This window comes from Biomphalaria glabrata, chromosome 8 (assembly GCF_947242115.1).
Source record: "Biomphalaria glabrata chromosome 8, xgBioGlab47.1, whole genome shotgun sequence".
Taxonomy (NCBI): domain Eukaryota; kingdom Metazoa; phylum Mollusca; class Gastropoda; family Planorbidae; genus Biomphalaria; species Biomphalaria glabrata.
Genome location: NC_074718.1, coordinates 12,416,132 through 12,428,710, shown reverse-complemented (window position 1 = coordinate 12,428,710; position 12,579 = coordinate 12,416,132). Strand labels below are relative to the sequence as shown.

General features: G+C 37.4%; 1 protein-coding gene across 2 annotated transcripts in view; it reads right to left on the bottom strand.

Moving 5' to 3' along the window:
- The window catches only part of LOC106067228 (glycine receptor subunit alpha-2-like), a 96,540-nt gene that overhangs the window by 17,846 nt on the left and 66,115 nt on the right, over positions 1-12,579 (bottom strand). The window lies entirely within an intron of this gene.

Here is a 12,579-nt window from a genome sequence, read left to right as displayed (position 1 = left end):
GAACATGTACCACATCAAGATGAAGTTCACAACGCCCTATCATCCCCAAAGCAACGGGCTTTGCGAACGATTCAACGGTACTTTGAAGAGGTGCATTTCGAAAATAGCACACGACAATCCGCAGAATTGGGACTTATTGCTACCAGCAGCTCTGTTTGCATACAGAGAAAGTCCTCAAGAAACCACAGGATTCTCACCTTTCGAGATGGTTTATGGCGCCAACCCACGAGGACCGATGGCAATCCTCAAAGAAGCTATTATTCGCCAAAACTCAATTTCATCAGAAACCAAGACAGCGTTTCAACATGTGCAAGATACCAGAAACATAGTCATATCTGCATGTGAAAAAGCAAATGAAGCCACAGCCATAGCAAACTCCAATACCAGAATGAGAGTCAATAGAAACAGAACACTGAAACAATTTGAACCAGGAGATCAAGTATGTCTGCTACTACCAGACAAAAGCAACAGACTATTCATCAAATGGCAAGGTCCATTCCCCATACTCAGAAAGATAACAGATGTTGATTATGAGATAGACATACGCAACAAAAAGAAAATCTATCACGTCAACATGTTACAAAAATATAACAGAAGGTACCACAAGCCCAGAACAAAATGAAAGAGCCATATCATGTCTTGCAGTCATACCAGAAGAAGATGAAAATGACACGTCTGAATTTGACGACATCAATATGCCACAAACAACTACCAAACAAACTGAATTTTGGCAAGACATCAAACTCAATTCAATGACACCGCAAAAACAGAAAGAACTGACTACCATTCTCAAAGAAAATTCAGACATATTTACAGATGTTCCAGGCAAAACGTCAATTGCGGAACACAATATAATACTTACTGATTCCAAGCCTACAAAAACAAGACCTTACCCATTACCAGTACACTACAGAGACTTTCTTAAACAAGAAATTAACCAACTATTAGAGCAAGGAATCATTGAACATTCCAACTCTCCATATGCTGCACCAATAGTTCTTGTCAAACGAAAGCAAACGACAACTCCAAGAATGTGTGTCGACTTCAGACAGTTGAACAAAATAACCCAACTCGACTCATATCCTATGCCAAATCCTGAAGATCTTATGACCAAATTTTCAGAGGCAAAGTTCTTCACCAAAATAGACCTATCCAGAGGTTATTACCAAATACCAGTCAGACAAGAATGCAAACAGTTTACGGCATTCACCACAGCTTATGGACTATTCCATTTCAACTTCATGCCATTTGGTCTAGTCAACGCCAGCAGCACCTTTAATAGAGCAATTCACAGCATACTAGGCAATCGCTCTGACACAGTGTCATATATAGATGACATTTGCATATTCCATAAGACATGGAACGAACATATCAAAGGACTACAAGAAGTTTTCAGCATACTGAAACAACATGGTTTTACCATAAAGCCTAGTAAGGTAGAACTAGCCATGTCAGAAATATCCTTCCTGGGTTATAAAGTCAGCTACAATTCGCTGAGACCTCAAGAGAACATTATTCAACGCATACTAGACATCAAAGTCCCCACCAGTAAAAAGCAAGTGAGAAGTATTTTGGGTCTGTGTAACTTCTACAGACATTTCATACCAGGTTACACAGCACTCATAGCTCCATTGACTGAACTCACTAAGAAAGGACAACCAACGAAGATTCCATGGTCGACAGAGCTACATACCACGGTTGAGAACATTAAAGCTGAATTTTCAAGAGACACTATTCTCAAACTTCCAAATCCAGAGAAGCAATTTTACCTCGCCACAGATGCTTCATCTTCAGCCATAGGAGCATGCCTAATGCAGAATTACCAAGACACTTCACAGAAAAGCCAAGAGACTTTGCACCCAGTATTTTTCATCAGCAGGAAGTTGTCACCAGCTGAAACCAGATACTCAACCATCGAACGTGAATGTCTAGCCATTGTATGGGCCATAGCCAAGTTCTCCAGATACCTACTAGGTGCTCATTTCACACTCCTAACTGATCATGCACCACTAGCATTTCTGAACTCAAAAAAGTTAGCGAACAGTCGTTTAACTCGTTGGAGTCTACAACTCACAGACTACCAATTTGAGGTCAAGACAATTCCTGGACGTGAGAACGTCTTCGCTGACACACTTTCCAGATGTATTTAATTCTTAACATAATTGTATATATATTTTTCTTCCACAGGTGTAGTATATCAGTTTTGTATTGTCATATTTTAATTTCATCATAAGGCACCACGAAGAGAAATAACCTATTCAATTCAAGATTTAATTTATCCAAGTATTATGCTTTGTACAACTTTTGATATTGTTCATGACAAGCATTGTCTCATTTTCATAACCACTTGCATAGTGAGACAGGTGTTCAAAGTCATCAATAATTTTATTCACTGCATTTACATTTTTTATTATTGTTGTTATCTCCAAGTTGACTTTATTTTGTCATATGTTACCTCAACCATTTTTCTATAATTTCATGTATGGTATTTTGTGTATATTTAAATATTTTTAATACATATGAGCATTTCTATTACCATACAAATGCTAAATGGAGGGGGGGGGTAATATGTCACATATTACATTATAGAATTGTTTGTACATTTCACTTTTAAAAGAAAATATAAGCCCTCGACATGAGCCTCAGGATTTACCCAAGGGACGTGACTAGTATGTTTGAAATCTATTGGTTGATTTGAAATTAAACAAAGACATTTTTTGAAAAGAGTTAGCGCCAGAGAATTGGCGGGGAGTAAGGAGTCGAATAAATAATGTCCTTGTAGACAGTCACGTTTCTAAGAGCTCTGTTTGAAAAGCCTTTGTAATATGTTTCATGCTCATTGATTTATAATTTATACATAAGCTGTACTTACGTTATATTTGAATAAAGTTCCAGAGTTTTGTTTTATCAAAGAATCGTCAATTGTGATTCTAGATCTTCATTTTTTGTTAACTATTGAATTCAAGTAAAATCCCCGGCATCACAACACATCGTGACATCTTGCATCATGTATGTTGTGACAATTTACATCACTCTAAACTCTAAATAATTTGTAACAGAAAAAATCTGTCTTAACAACACAAGCGTCTAGTGTGGTAGCCTTAACTTGTTGCCACCACTGGCTAGCATATGTGAAAGAGGATCAATTTTGTAAGTCTCTCTTGCCAGTACATAGACTCTCCACAGCCATTCCTACACATTACCTCCTCGTGGTGACGGAAACTGGGGCTGGGAAGCCTCAGGCAAATCATCAAGGGTCTCTGAGGAGGCTTTGACCCAAGATGTTAGTTAGTCATAGCCCCATCGGCGTGCGTACCTGCCCTGCTACCCACAAACCAGGCCCCTAGCTAGAGATTAATAGCCGCAATGCTTTGTGTGTGTCACTGTAGGGTCTAAGGCTAAGGGAGTAAACCATAACAGAAAATCTGGTTTTGGAGCCCCGTAGGCGGGGGGGGGGGGACAGTAGCAGTGCTCCTGCGGCTACCTGACCCCAAATTGCGATGGCCTTCCATCCCTTTGGACCCGTCAGTATGGAAAAGAGGCGAGTGCTGACTTGTGGGCAATTTACCACCCAGACTTTCCCCCAGCATAGGAGAGGTCACTCCATCTCTGACAACCTGTGACCGCAGCAGAACATCAAGGATTTGCCTCTTTAGTCACACAAGAAGTTGCAAAGGGAAAAGGAATTCTGTCGAGACGTAAAATGCCAGACAACAAAGTAAGCAGGGCCGGTCTTAGGCCACTGCAACCTATGCGGCCGCAGTGGGCCCCGCGCGATGCAAATTCTAGGTGTAAATTATTAAATTAAACCATTTTAACTTATTATTCAAGGGTTCCTTGAAATCTCCTGAAATTATTAAAATCTGAAAACTGATGCAAATCTCCTTAAAACAGACAAAATTGTCATTTCGAGTTGTCATTCAATATGACAAAGTGGTCATCATCGAACCACGATGGACGAACTATATCAATATGGACAACGCCAATCCTACAAGCGATTTAAAAAAAACGACCTAGTCAGCTTTCATTTCATAAAAATGTAATAGTAAGCCGAAGTGTAACCAAAACAAGAAGTTCAAATACAGTACTTAATTTACGTTCATAGTCACTGGCATAGAAATATAAATCTAAATCTATCTCGACCTCTTAAGGAAAAAAAACAACAACAAAAGCGATATTTTGCTAGTCTATAGTAAATCTAAAAGGCAGATTTGAATGTTTATTTGCTTTTTTTTGTGGAAAACTACTACTGTAGTTGGCTCGTTAAGTTAATTTGATAGTGATTTTGTAGGCAAAAATCTTAATTTTCACTTATTATCCTTATCACAACCCAAATTAGGCCCCGCGCAATCCGTCTCGCTTTGGGCCCCGCAACCCGTAGGACCGGCCCTGAAAGTAAGTGTCTGTATGTCAGGAATCAGGAAGTAATGAAGCTGAATACATTGGGACTTAGGAGAGTAGACCAAAGTGGAAATAGAGAGCTAATGTTTGCCGTTTTCGTTCTTCTATAAAAACATTTTAGTATAAGAACAAACAGCTCATTAACAACACATTGGAACATTTCGCTCCTTTGTTTTCTTTTTTTTTTTCGGAGTTTTATTTTGTTTATTTATTGTGCTAGTTTCCCAAAGTGACTAAAGCGATGCCGTCAGTGCAGCATTTTTCATGTCACTAGGGCAGTGGGAAGATGTTTCCGAACAGCTGACGCTCTTCCGATCTTTTATTTTTAGAAAAGCATCAAGGCATTGTGGGAAAGCTAGGTAAAGGAATACATCAGCACGAATCTGTGTGGATGTTTAAAACAGGATTTGCACATGCTGATCTTTAAAAGAATAATACTGGTGTTAATAATAGGCACGGTCTGCTTTTAATTGAGTAGTGCTTTAAGTTACAGAAGTGTTGTATGGATGGTATCCATTTTCTTGAACAGATTAATATGAAAGTATACCCCATTGCCAATTTAAAAAAGTGCGAGACAGAATATTATATATTTTAAATGTTATGGTTTTAAAGTAGGTGTATAATTTTATCATAAAATATTATAATTTGCTTTTTTTTAAACGTATCCTCCACCTTCACATATCTGTCGACCGTCTTTTTCTATTCCTCACTATCCTCTGCCTTGAATAGAATCTCTGTCAATGGCAGGCCCGTCGATTCTTTGATGTTCTTTTACCATCACTTTCTCTGCCTGATGGTTTGAAATTCTGTTTTCGAATTTCCTCATTTGTGATGCGGTCTTTGTGGGTGACAGAAGGATCCTTCTATAGAGACTCTGTTCAATTCTCCTTTCTAATTCCACAGTCAGGGTCCAAGATTCGCAAGAATGTCGCCATGACCAAAGAGTGCGTCTGACTTTAATTTCTTTCCAGGATGTTTTAAGTTTCGTAAGCGCTGCTGTGGACTTATCAGTTCTAGTCAGTCAGGGCCGCCGCGAGGGTTGTGGCCGCCTGCGTGCGAAATTAAAAATGCCCCCCCCCCCTTTTTTTTTTCTCTAAAAAACAATTCCATTAAGACTGAGCTGGACGCTGTTCCAAAAGTGGCTTTTGATTTAAATCCATTTTTTGTAGACCGTTCAATTTTTTCCTTGCATATTTGCACCGCTGTTGTATCCCTCAAGTACAACTATGAGCCATGCACTAGGAACAATTATGGATATACGTGCCTACAGAAATCTGAATTATTGTTTCTTTGTAATAAACATTATAGAGTTATATGGTCTGGACGTGGATATGTTCACGTGTTTGTTATTGCAAGTTAAAGCATAAGAATAAATAAAAGCTGGAAATACAAAAGCCATCAAAACTTTTTCAACGTTCGTAAACTTTCATAATAATTATCACGATTGTATTTTGGAGAGATGTGCATTGCATCCACAATCATCTGACATACATGGATTCAGAGTTGTCTACAAATTTATCCAACAAATGAAGCAACTCAGCGCTGAATATTTTTCATGAGTTTAATACAAAGTAAATACTCCAAAGTACAAGTCACTTATACAATGGCTTGAAATAAAACATAGTAAGGCAGCTTGTTTCTCACATTCCCGAGTGGCGACTCCCTAGATAACAACATTTTCGTTCGAGCCCCTTTAAGAAGCTGTAGCCCAGGGGAGCGATGTAGGCTCCAATAGTGAGGTCCGTGAGTTTTTTTTTAGAATGTAGTAAAAAAAAAAGAAACTTAGTCACAACTTTTAGGTTTTATTTTTCATTTAGCCTTCTTTAATTGAACACTGTGTATAGAAATGATAGAAACCAAATTAACGTCTTGTTTACATAATGTGTAAGCCTTGTAAAAAGTTCCTCATGAAGGTAGAATTGAAGATATGGCAGGTTTCCACTCAAGCCGGCGAGGGGTCTGAACATTGTTTTCGCCGCCCCCTCCCCCTTTTAAGGTTGTTGGTCGATTGTTGGCTTGTAGCTCAAGACAGCTAGTACAACTAAACCGATGTAAGCGTTTTATATTTGTTAATAACTAAACTTTAAATAACTTGAACTAACTTCTTTGTGAACAAAAACTCAATAGAACTGTTTTAGTATTCACAGATTTAACTTGAGATATAGATCTAATAGTAATGAAATAAACTGATATTTAAACAAAATCTAGCTCACAAAAAAAAAGTCTTTACTCTTTCATGTCTTAAGATCGTCTCACATTTGCACTAGGCACGCTAATTTTATCACGGTCACTGCATAACCACCAATCAATCGCTTAACCTCTTCTTACCGTCGCCTAGGAAACACACACACTCCATAACACCCCTTTTTTGACTTTTTAATTACCGGTAATAGATCTACTTATAGTGCGGGCTATTTGACTTAAACAAATATTACAACAACCGCGAAAATTCATGGCCAGAAATGAGTAGGTGCCTATTGAAAAACCCGTGGGATTCCCTCGTACACTGCTCTATTTTTTTGATTCTAGTTTCCAAAATAATTTCTTATGCACGAATATCGTTTATATTTTCAAAGGATAATGGAATAATTAGAATTTATATAAAATATTTAAGAACATTTTTTATTTAACTAATTTTTTTTTAAAAAACCTTGCAATAATGATTTGGCCGCCCCTTAAAGTCGTCCGCCTGCGTGCAATGCACACATTGCACAATAGGTAGCGGCGGCCCTGTAGTCAGTAGTTCAGTTCCTGCGTCCGTCGTCTGAATCCCCCCAGGCCCCCAATTGAGGGGGGCTCCCAAATGTGTTTTTCGAATTTTTTTTAACATTAAATATTACGCCATCATCTAATGTCATGATGACGGATATCAAAATGCAAAGGCCCCCCTAAAGAGACCAAGCCTCTCGGGCCCCCAAATCACTAGCTACGCCCCTGTCCTCTTAACGAAATAAAACACTTCAATACTCCAATGAGAAATCACGACACGTTTGAGCACACACTTTTAACTAACAATATGGAACCTCATTTCAATAAGATTCACAAAAGTATTCAACATGAATGTTAAAACTTATTTACTGAAGGACTCCCCCCCCCCCACCCCCCCACCCCGCCTTTTTTTATACAGGTCTATAAATAACATTATCTAGAACGGGAAATGCAATAATTACTTTTGATTTCTAATTAATTTCCTCTCATTCTCCCCTCTTTTGTATAGAGACTTGAATGTCTTAAGCAATATAACTTCCTGTTTGCACATCTCTTGAGAGCTTAAAGCGTAAATGTTATATGTTAAATGGCAGCACTAGATGCACTGGTCTCTTAATAAGAAGAAATGTAGAATCAAACATAGCGAAATAAATAATATTGTTGTAACTCCGCTCCCGTGCCGACACTGATGGTGCGGATCAGAGCACCGTTCACCACGAGTAGGAGAACACAAGTTGATTCTACAGGAAGGACTGTTGTAGATCCGGCTGAAGGGATCTGCAGGTTATGGGGTCTGAACTGTCTTGGGCTAAGTGCTGTCCTGCGTGATACCAGTGAACTGTTTGGAGGACCTGAAGCGACACTGGGAAGTTTGTCGGTAGTCTGTTCTAGTGTTAAGTAGGTCTTGGTAGAACTTAAGACATTACTCCCTGTGACTTGATAGCTGAAGTCCATATCTAACTATTTGTTTATAGCTGTAAATAAATGTATCGACTATTATTACCTTCTACCTTTCGTTGAGTGCTTGCCTTAGATTTACTACAACATATTTCATTCATCTTTCTCTTCAAATGTATACGTATATACTAATGTGAAACTAATTGTCGAAACAATTAATAATACTTATGTAAATTCATATACGAAGCTAATTGCCGAAAGAACGATTACAAACTTGTAACAAAGATATTGAAAGCTGCCAGACAGCACTGATTACACTGTTTGAGAATGTTTTTTTTTGTGTTCAACTAAGCTAGATCTCTATCTTTTCATCTTTTGTTTTTCCTTTAACGCCGACTCGGAAAGAATCCTCCGAACTTCAAATAGATTGCAGATGTATAATGGGAAATGAAATGGGTCAATATATTGTCAACAAGTATATCCTATCAATCGCTCATCTTGTGTACACACTTCTTCAATCTAAGAAGTTTTTAGATCATCGTGGAGCACCAACAGAGAGAGGTCATGTGACGTGGCGCCATATTATTTCCGCCGGATTCTGATTAAAGACTATGACAGTCACCAGAAGAGTCAGGGGAGCGGTGGCGGTGAAGTCCCCTGGGTAAAAAACGCAATTACGCGTTAACCCTGAAGAATCTGGGTCCATTACTTACTTCCCTTTGACATCAATACCGGGGCTAAATATAGCGTTCTACCATTGACTGTTAACACAAGTACAAATAATCATATTGTTAATAATAACAATTTTATATCATTAGACATTTTGTTGTATACAGATTGAAATATCCCGCATAGAAATCAAAACCGTTTGACCAATGTTGATAAAACTTGACATAAATGTTCCTTAGGTCATGGCAGAGACTGTAGTGTATCTTTAATATCTTCCCACAAACGGGAGCCCTAATAATAAAAAGAAAATACCTAAATTTATCTCTCTTAAGAGCGAAAACGTTCAAAAACGAATCGGGTAAACCCGGCCCGCAGGCCGCGGATCATATTCGGCTAGTTTTGAATAAAATTTCTTGTTGAACTTCAAAGTAAACGAAGCTTTTATTGGCTGGCTATACATAGCTTTCAACTTGAGTGTAGAAATACAAGGGAAATAATAAATATTTTAAATTAAATACAAGTCATCAAGTCATTCGTCTTTTGCTCGTTCCCCCCCCCCCACTTCAACTTTCACTCCCTCACTTGCGATGGGGTTATGTTAGAATTTAAACTGCCTATTTAAGCATATCATCTGCCATAATATTACTCATGGCTACATCAGACAATCGCACACAAACTCTATAACATAAAAGTCGAGTTACTTTGGCCACCAAGATCTAGAAAGTGTAGTTCTATCTATAAAGTAGATTATAGTTTCATGAATGAGAATATCACACACATACCAATAGATCATAATTTTGTATGTCTCGTACAAAGAAGCTTAGCTACCCAACTCAGAGGCTAGAGTTTAAATTCCGATGTGATTTTAATGATTCACTCGGGCTGACTTATTAGCCGAGAACCGAAAGTCAGCACAAAAACTTTCTTCCACTACCCCCCGGGCACCCAACACACACACACACAAATATTCACAAAAAGACCGCACTGTGCAAGCTAGGAGAATACAAGACACCTAGTACAAAACGATAATAACAGATATAGATCTAATGATTCTATTATTTAAACAGAACTGTAATGTTTCGAATTATTGTGTTGGAATTAGATGTTAGCTATGATATTGTATTTCAATTCGACGCAAGATGAGAGTCAATAAGGATGATGGTATCATGAATAATTGTTTTTTCTCTCATTTTTTACAAATTCAAACTAAATGCAAGGATTGAAAATTGGAATGCTTATTACACTGAGGAGTCTACATACAATGCCTAATTCTTTTCGGTGCTCCCTGTCTAAACATATAGATCACATTATTTTTAGATTCTGTTTTCTAATCCTTTCTACAAAGCTTATATCATTTCACTTTGTCCGTGTGGTAAAAAGTTTGTACACATTATTTCTCCCACATCCTTTCTGCTGGATCAAGCTGAAATTTTGTACAGTTATTTCTTTTACCTGACAAACAAGAATTAATTTTTGAAATAATAATTTACTATTGGTATTAATTATTTTTTTGAACAAGGGAAAGAAATTGTACTTGACAGATGTGGTGGTATAAGTTGAATTGAGGCGGCTTGAGCCATGATTTCGAATTCAAGTTGTACAACTTTTTTTTACAGCGATCACGGTAACATTCATAAAGATACCCCATCTTTTACCCCGCCCCTTTCCCAATTTGACCAAAACGGGTGATAGGATTACAGCGCGTTGAGAAAGCTTAAAGCATGAAATTTGCGCTAAACAAAAATGATTTCTAAAAATATTAATAATAGCACAGATGTATTATTGTTAGTCTAGATCTATTACAAATTTAATTACATGACTGATCCAAACTAATCGATACAAGTACACTTCTTATAAACTTTGGTTGTTGTTTTTTTAATATCTATATATATATAATTCTCTTCTTCGCTCAACAGTTTGGACAACAAGAAGAAGTAAAGGAAAGATCACTCTTTTATTTCTGCGGATAGAGTTATCCCACGAACTTTACGAGCCTTGCATGTAGCGAAGTCATACAGTATATCATAAAAATTCTATTTCCTACATAGATAACGCTCAATAGCAAGAATAAACAAATGTTTCAATCTATACACGAGAAATGTTGAACTAAAGTAATTCTTTATTAGTTTGAGGCGCGAGAAGCTTCTTTCACCAGATTCCAAAATTATGGGATAATGCCGTTTTTTTTATTGCGCGTAGGATAGGCATTTTCCTTATTGAATGACACCCCAAAATGACAATTTTTGTCTTTATATTTCAGGAGATTCGTATCAGTTTTCTAAAGATTGTAATAATTTCCGTATATTTCCAGTACTTTTTCGTATATTTTGCAATTTCAGGAGCTCCTGGTAAATTGACAGGAGGCCACGGGAATTAGCGCGGGTCCTATGAAAGTGCGGGGCCCACTGCGGTCGCATAAGTGCGGAGCCCACTGCGGTCACCTAAGGCCGGCCCAGCAAAATAGCGGCGTATGCTACGCCGCCCGTCGACTAGTATTTTATGTTTGTCTTGTTCCTCATGCAGTGCACATGATAGCAATGTGAGCACTGATACGATATGACCAGCGTCCGTCTATAGTAACATTCCCTTGTTAGTGTTATGATTTGATTCACCAACTACATTGGTTTCAAGCACGAACACACACACACACACATATATAATTTTATGCCAAAGTGTGAATAAATGAAAGAATCAATACTCATGCTGGAGTTTGTGTTTAAGTTTTGTTTGTTTATTTGTTTGTTTCAATTCCTGATGTTGTTTAATCAATGCATAATTCAGAAAGAGAAAAGAATGGATTCAAAGATGAAGAGATTGATGAGAAACAAACTTCTTTTTTTTTATTTCACTTCTCAATCAAAATATCTCATTTTCAGACATTTGTAGATGTGTTGATGTGCTTTAAAATCTACTATATCAAGGGGCCCGAACTCTGGCCCCCAAACCTTCCTATAGAACAAAAACTATTCGGAGAACTGCCTGATCTGGAAGCCACTGCGCTGTAAATCTCAGATATAGGATTCCTGATCTGAATCCTCCGACATTGAGAACGAAGAAGCTTTAAAATCTTTCTCTGATATCACAGGATCCTTTGAAAGTGTTCAACATGTGATCACATAGATCTAGGTACTTTTAAAACCATTGTGTGCTTCTTTCCAGTCTTTGATTTAATTTGTTGTTTAGACAGTGGGAGATCGAGAAGAAAGACAATTCTTATGGTCTTCATTTATAACTCTAATTTATTGTAATCACGCCAGTGGACAGCCTCCTTTGAATGTTTATTTTACAAATTAAAATTCATTTCTTTGTTAAAATTAAAAAAAACTGTTACATTATTTAAATATCAATACTTTAACATGCATATAGTTTTTGCGTTGTATTAAAAGTGCATTTGATAACCAAATTTAACTCACAAAAGTTTAACATATGTAATTTGAACTTTTGTTTTTGTAATGGGAGCTAGTCACTGTTGATTCTAGATATTATGATTTGCATTGAGCTCTTATGGCAATGTAATCTTGTACTTATATTTATTGTTAAATAGGAACTTTGTTAAAAATCATTATCTGTATCGGCACTGCATTCTTTTCATTATGAAGCTTATCAACTAGCTGGCGAAACTTTGAAAGAGTCAAAGAGCTGGAAACTCGGCTGGTATTTGGGAATTTCTAAGGACGTCCCTAAGTTCAACAAACTCTCACGAGATCTCGACAAGTTTATACAAATAGCTAGATGATGCAGGGAAAAATTATGTACTGGCGTCTACAAAAAGCCCTTGATAATAGTCAAGTACTGCGTAAGTGTAGAACTTGCAAGCAAGTGTTGAATTGTACAAACTCATTTGTCTTCTTTTCTTGGTATCTGACACCCAGCATTTGTTTTTTGTAGCATTTACCGTCAAAG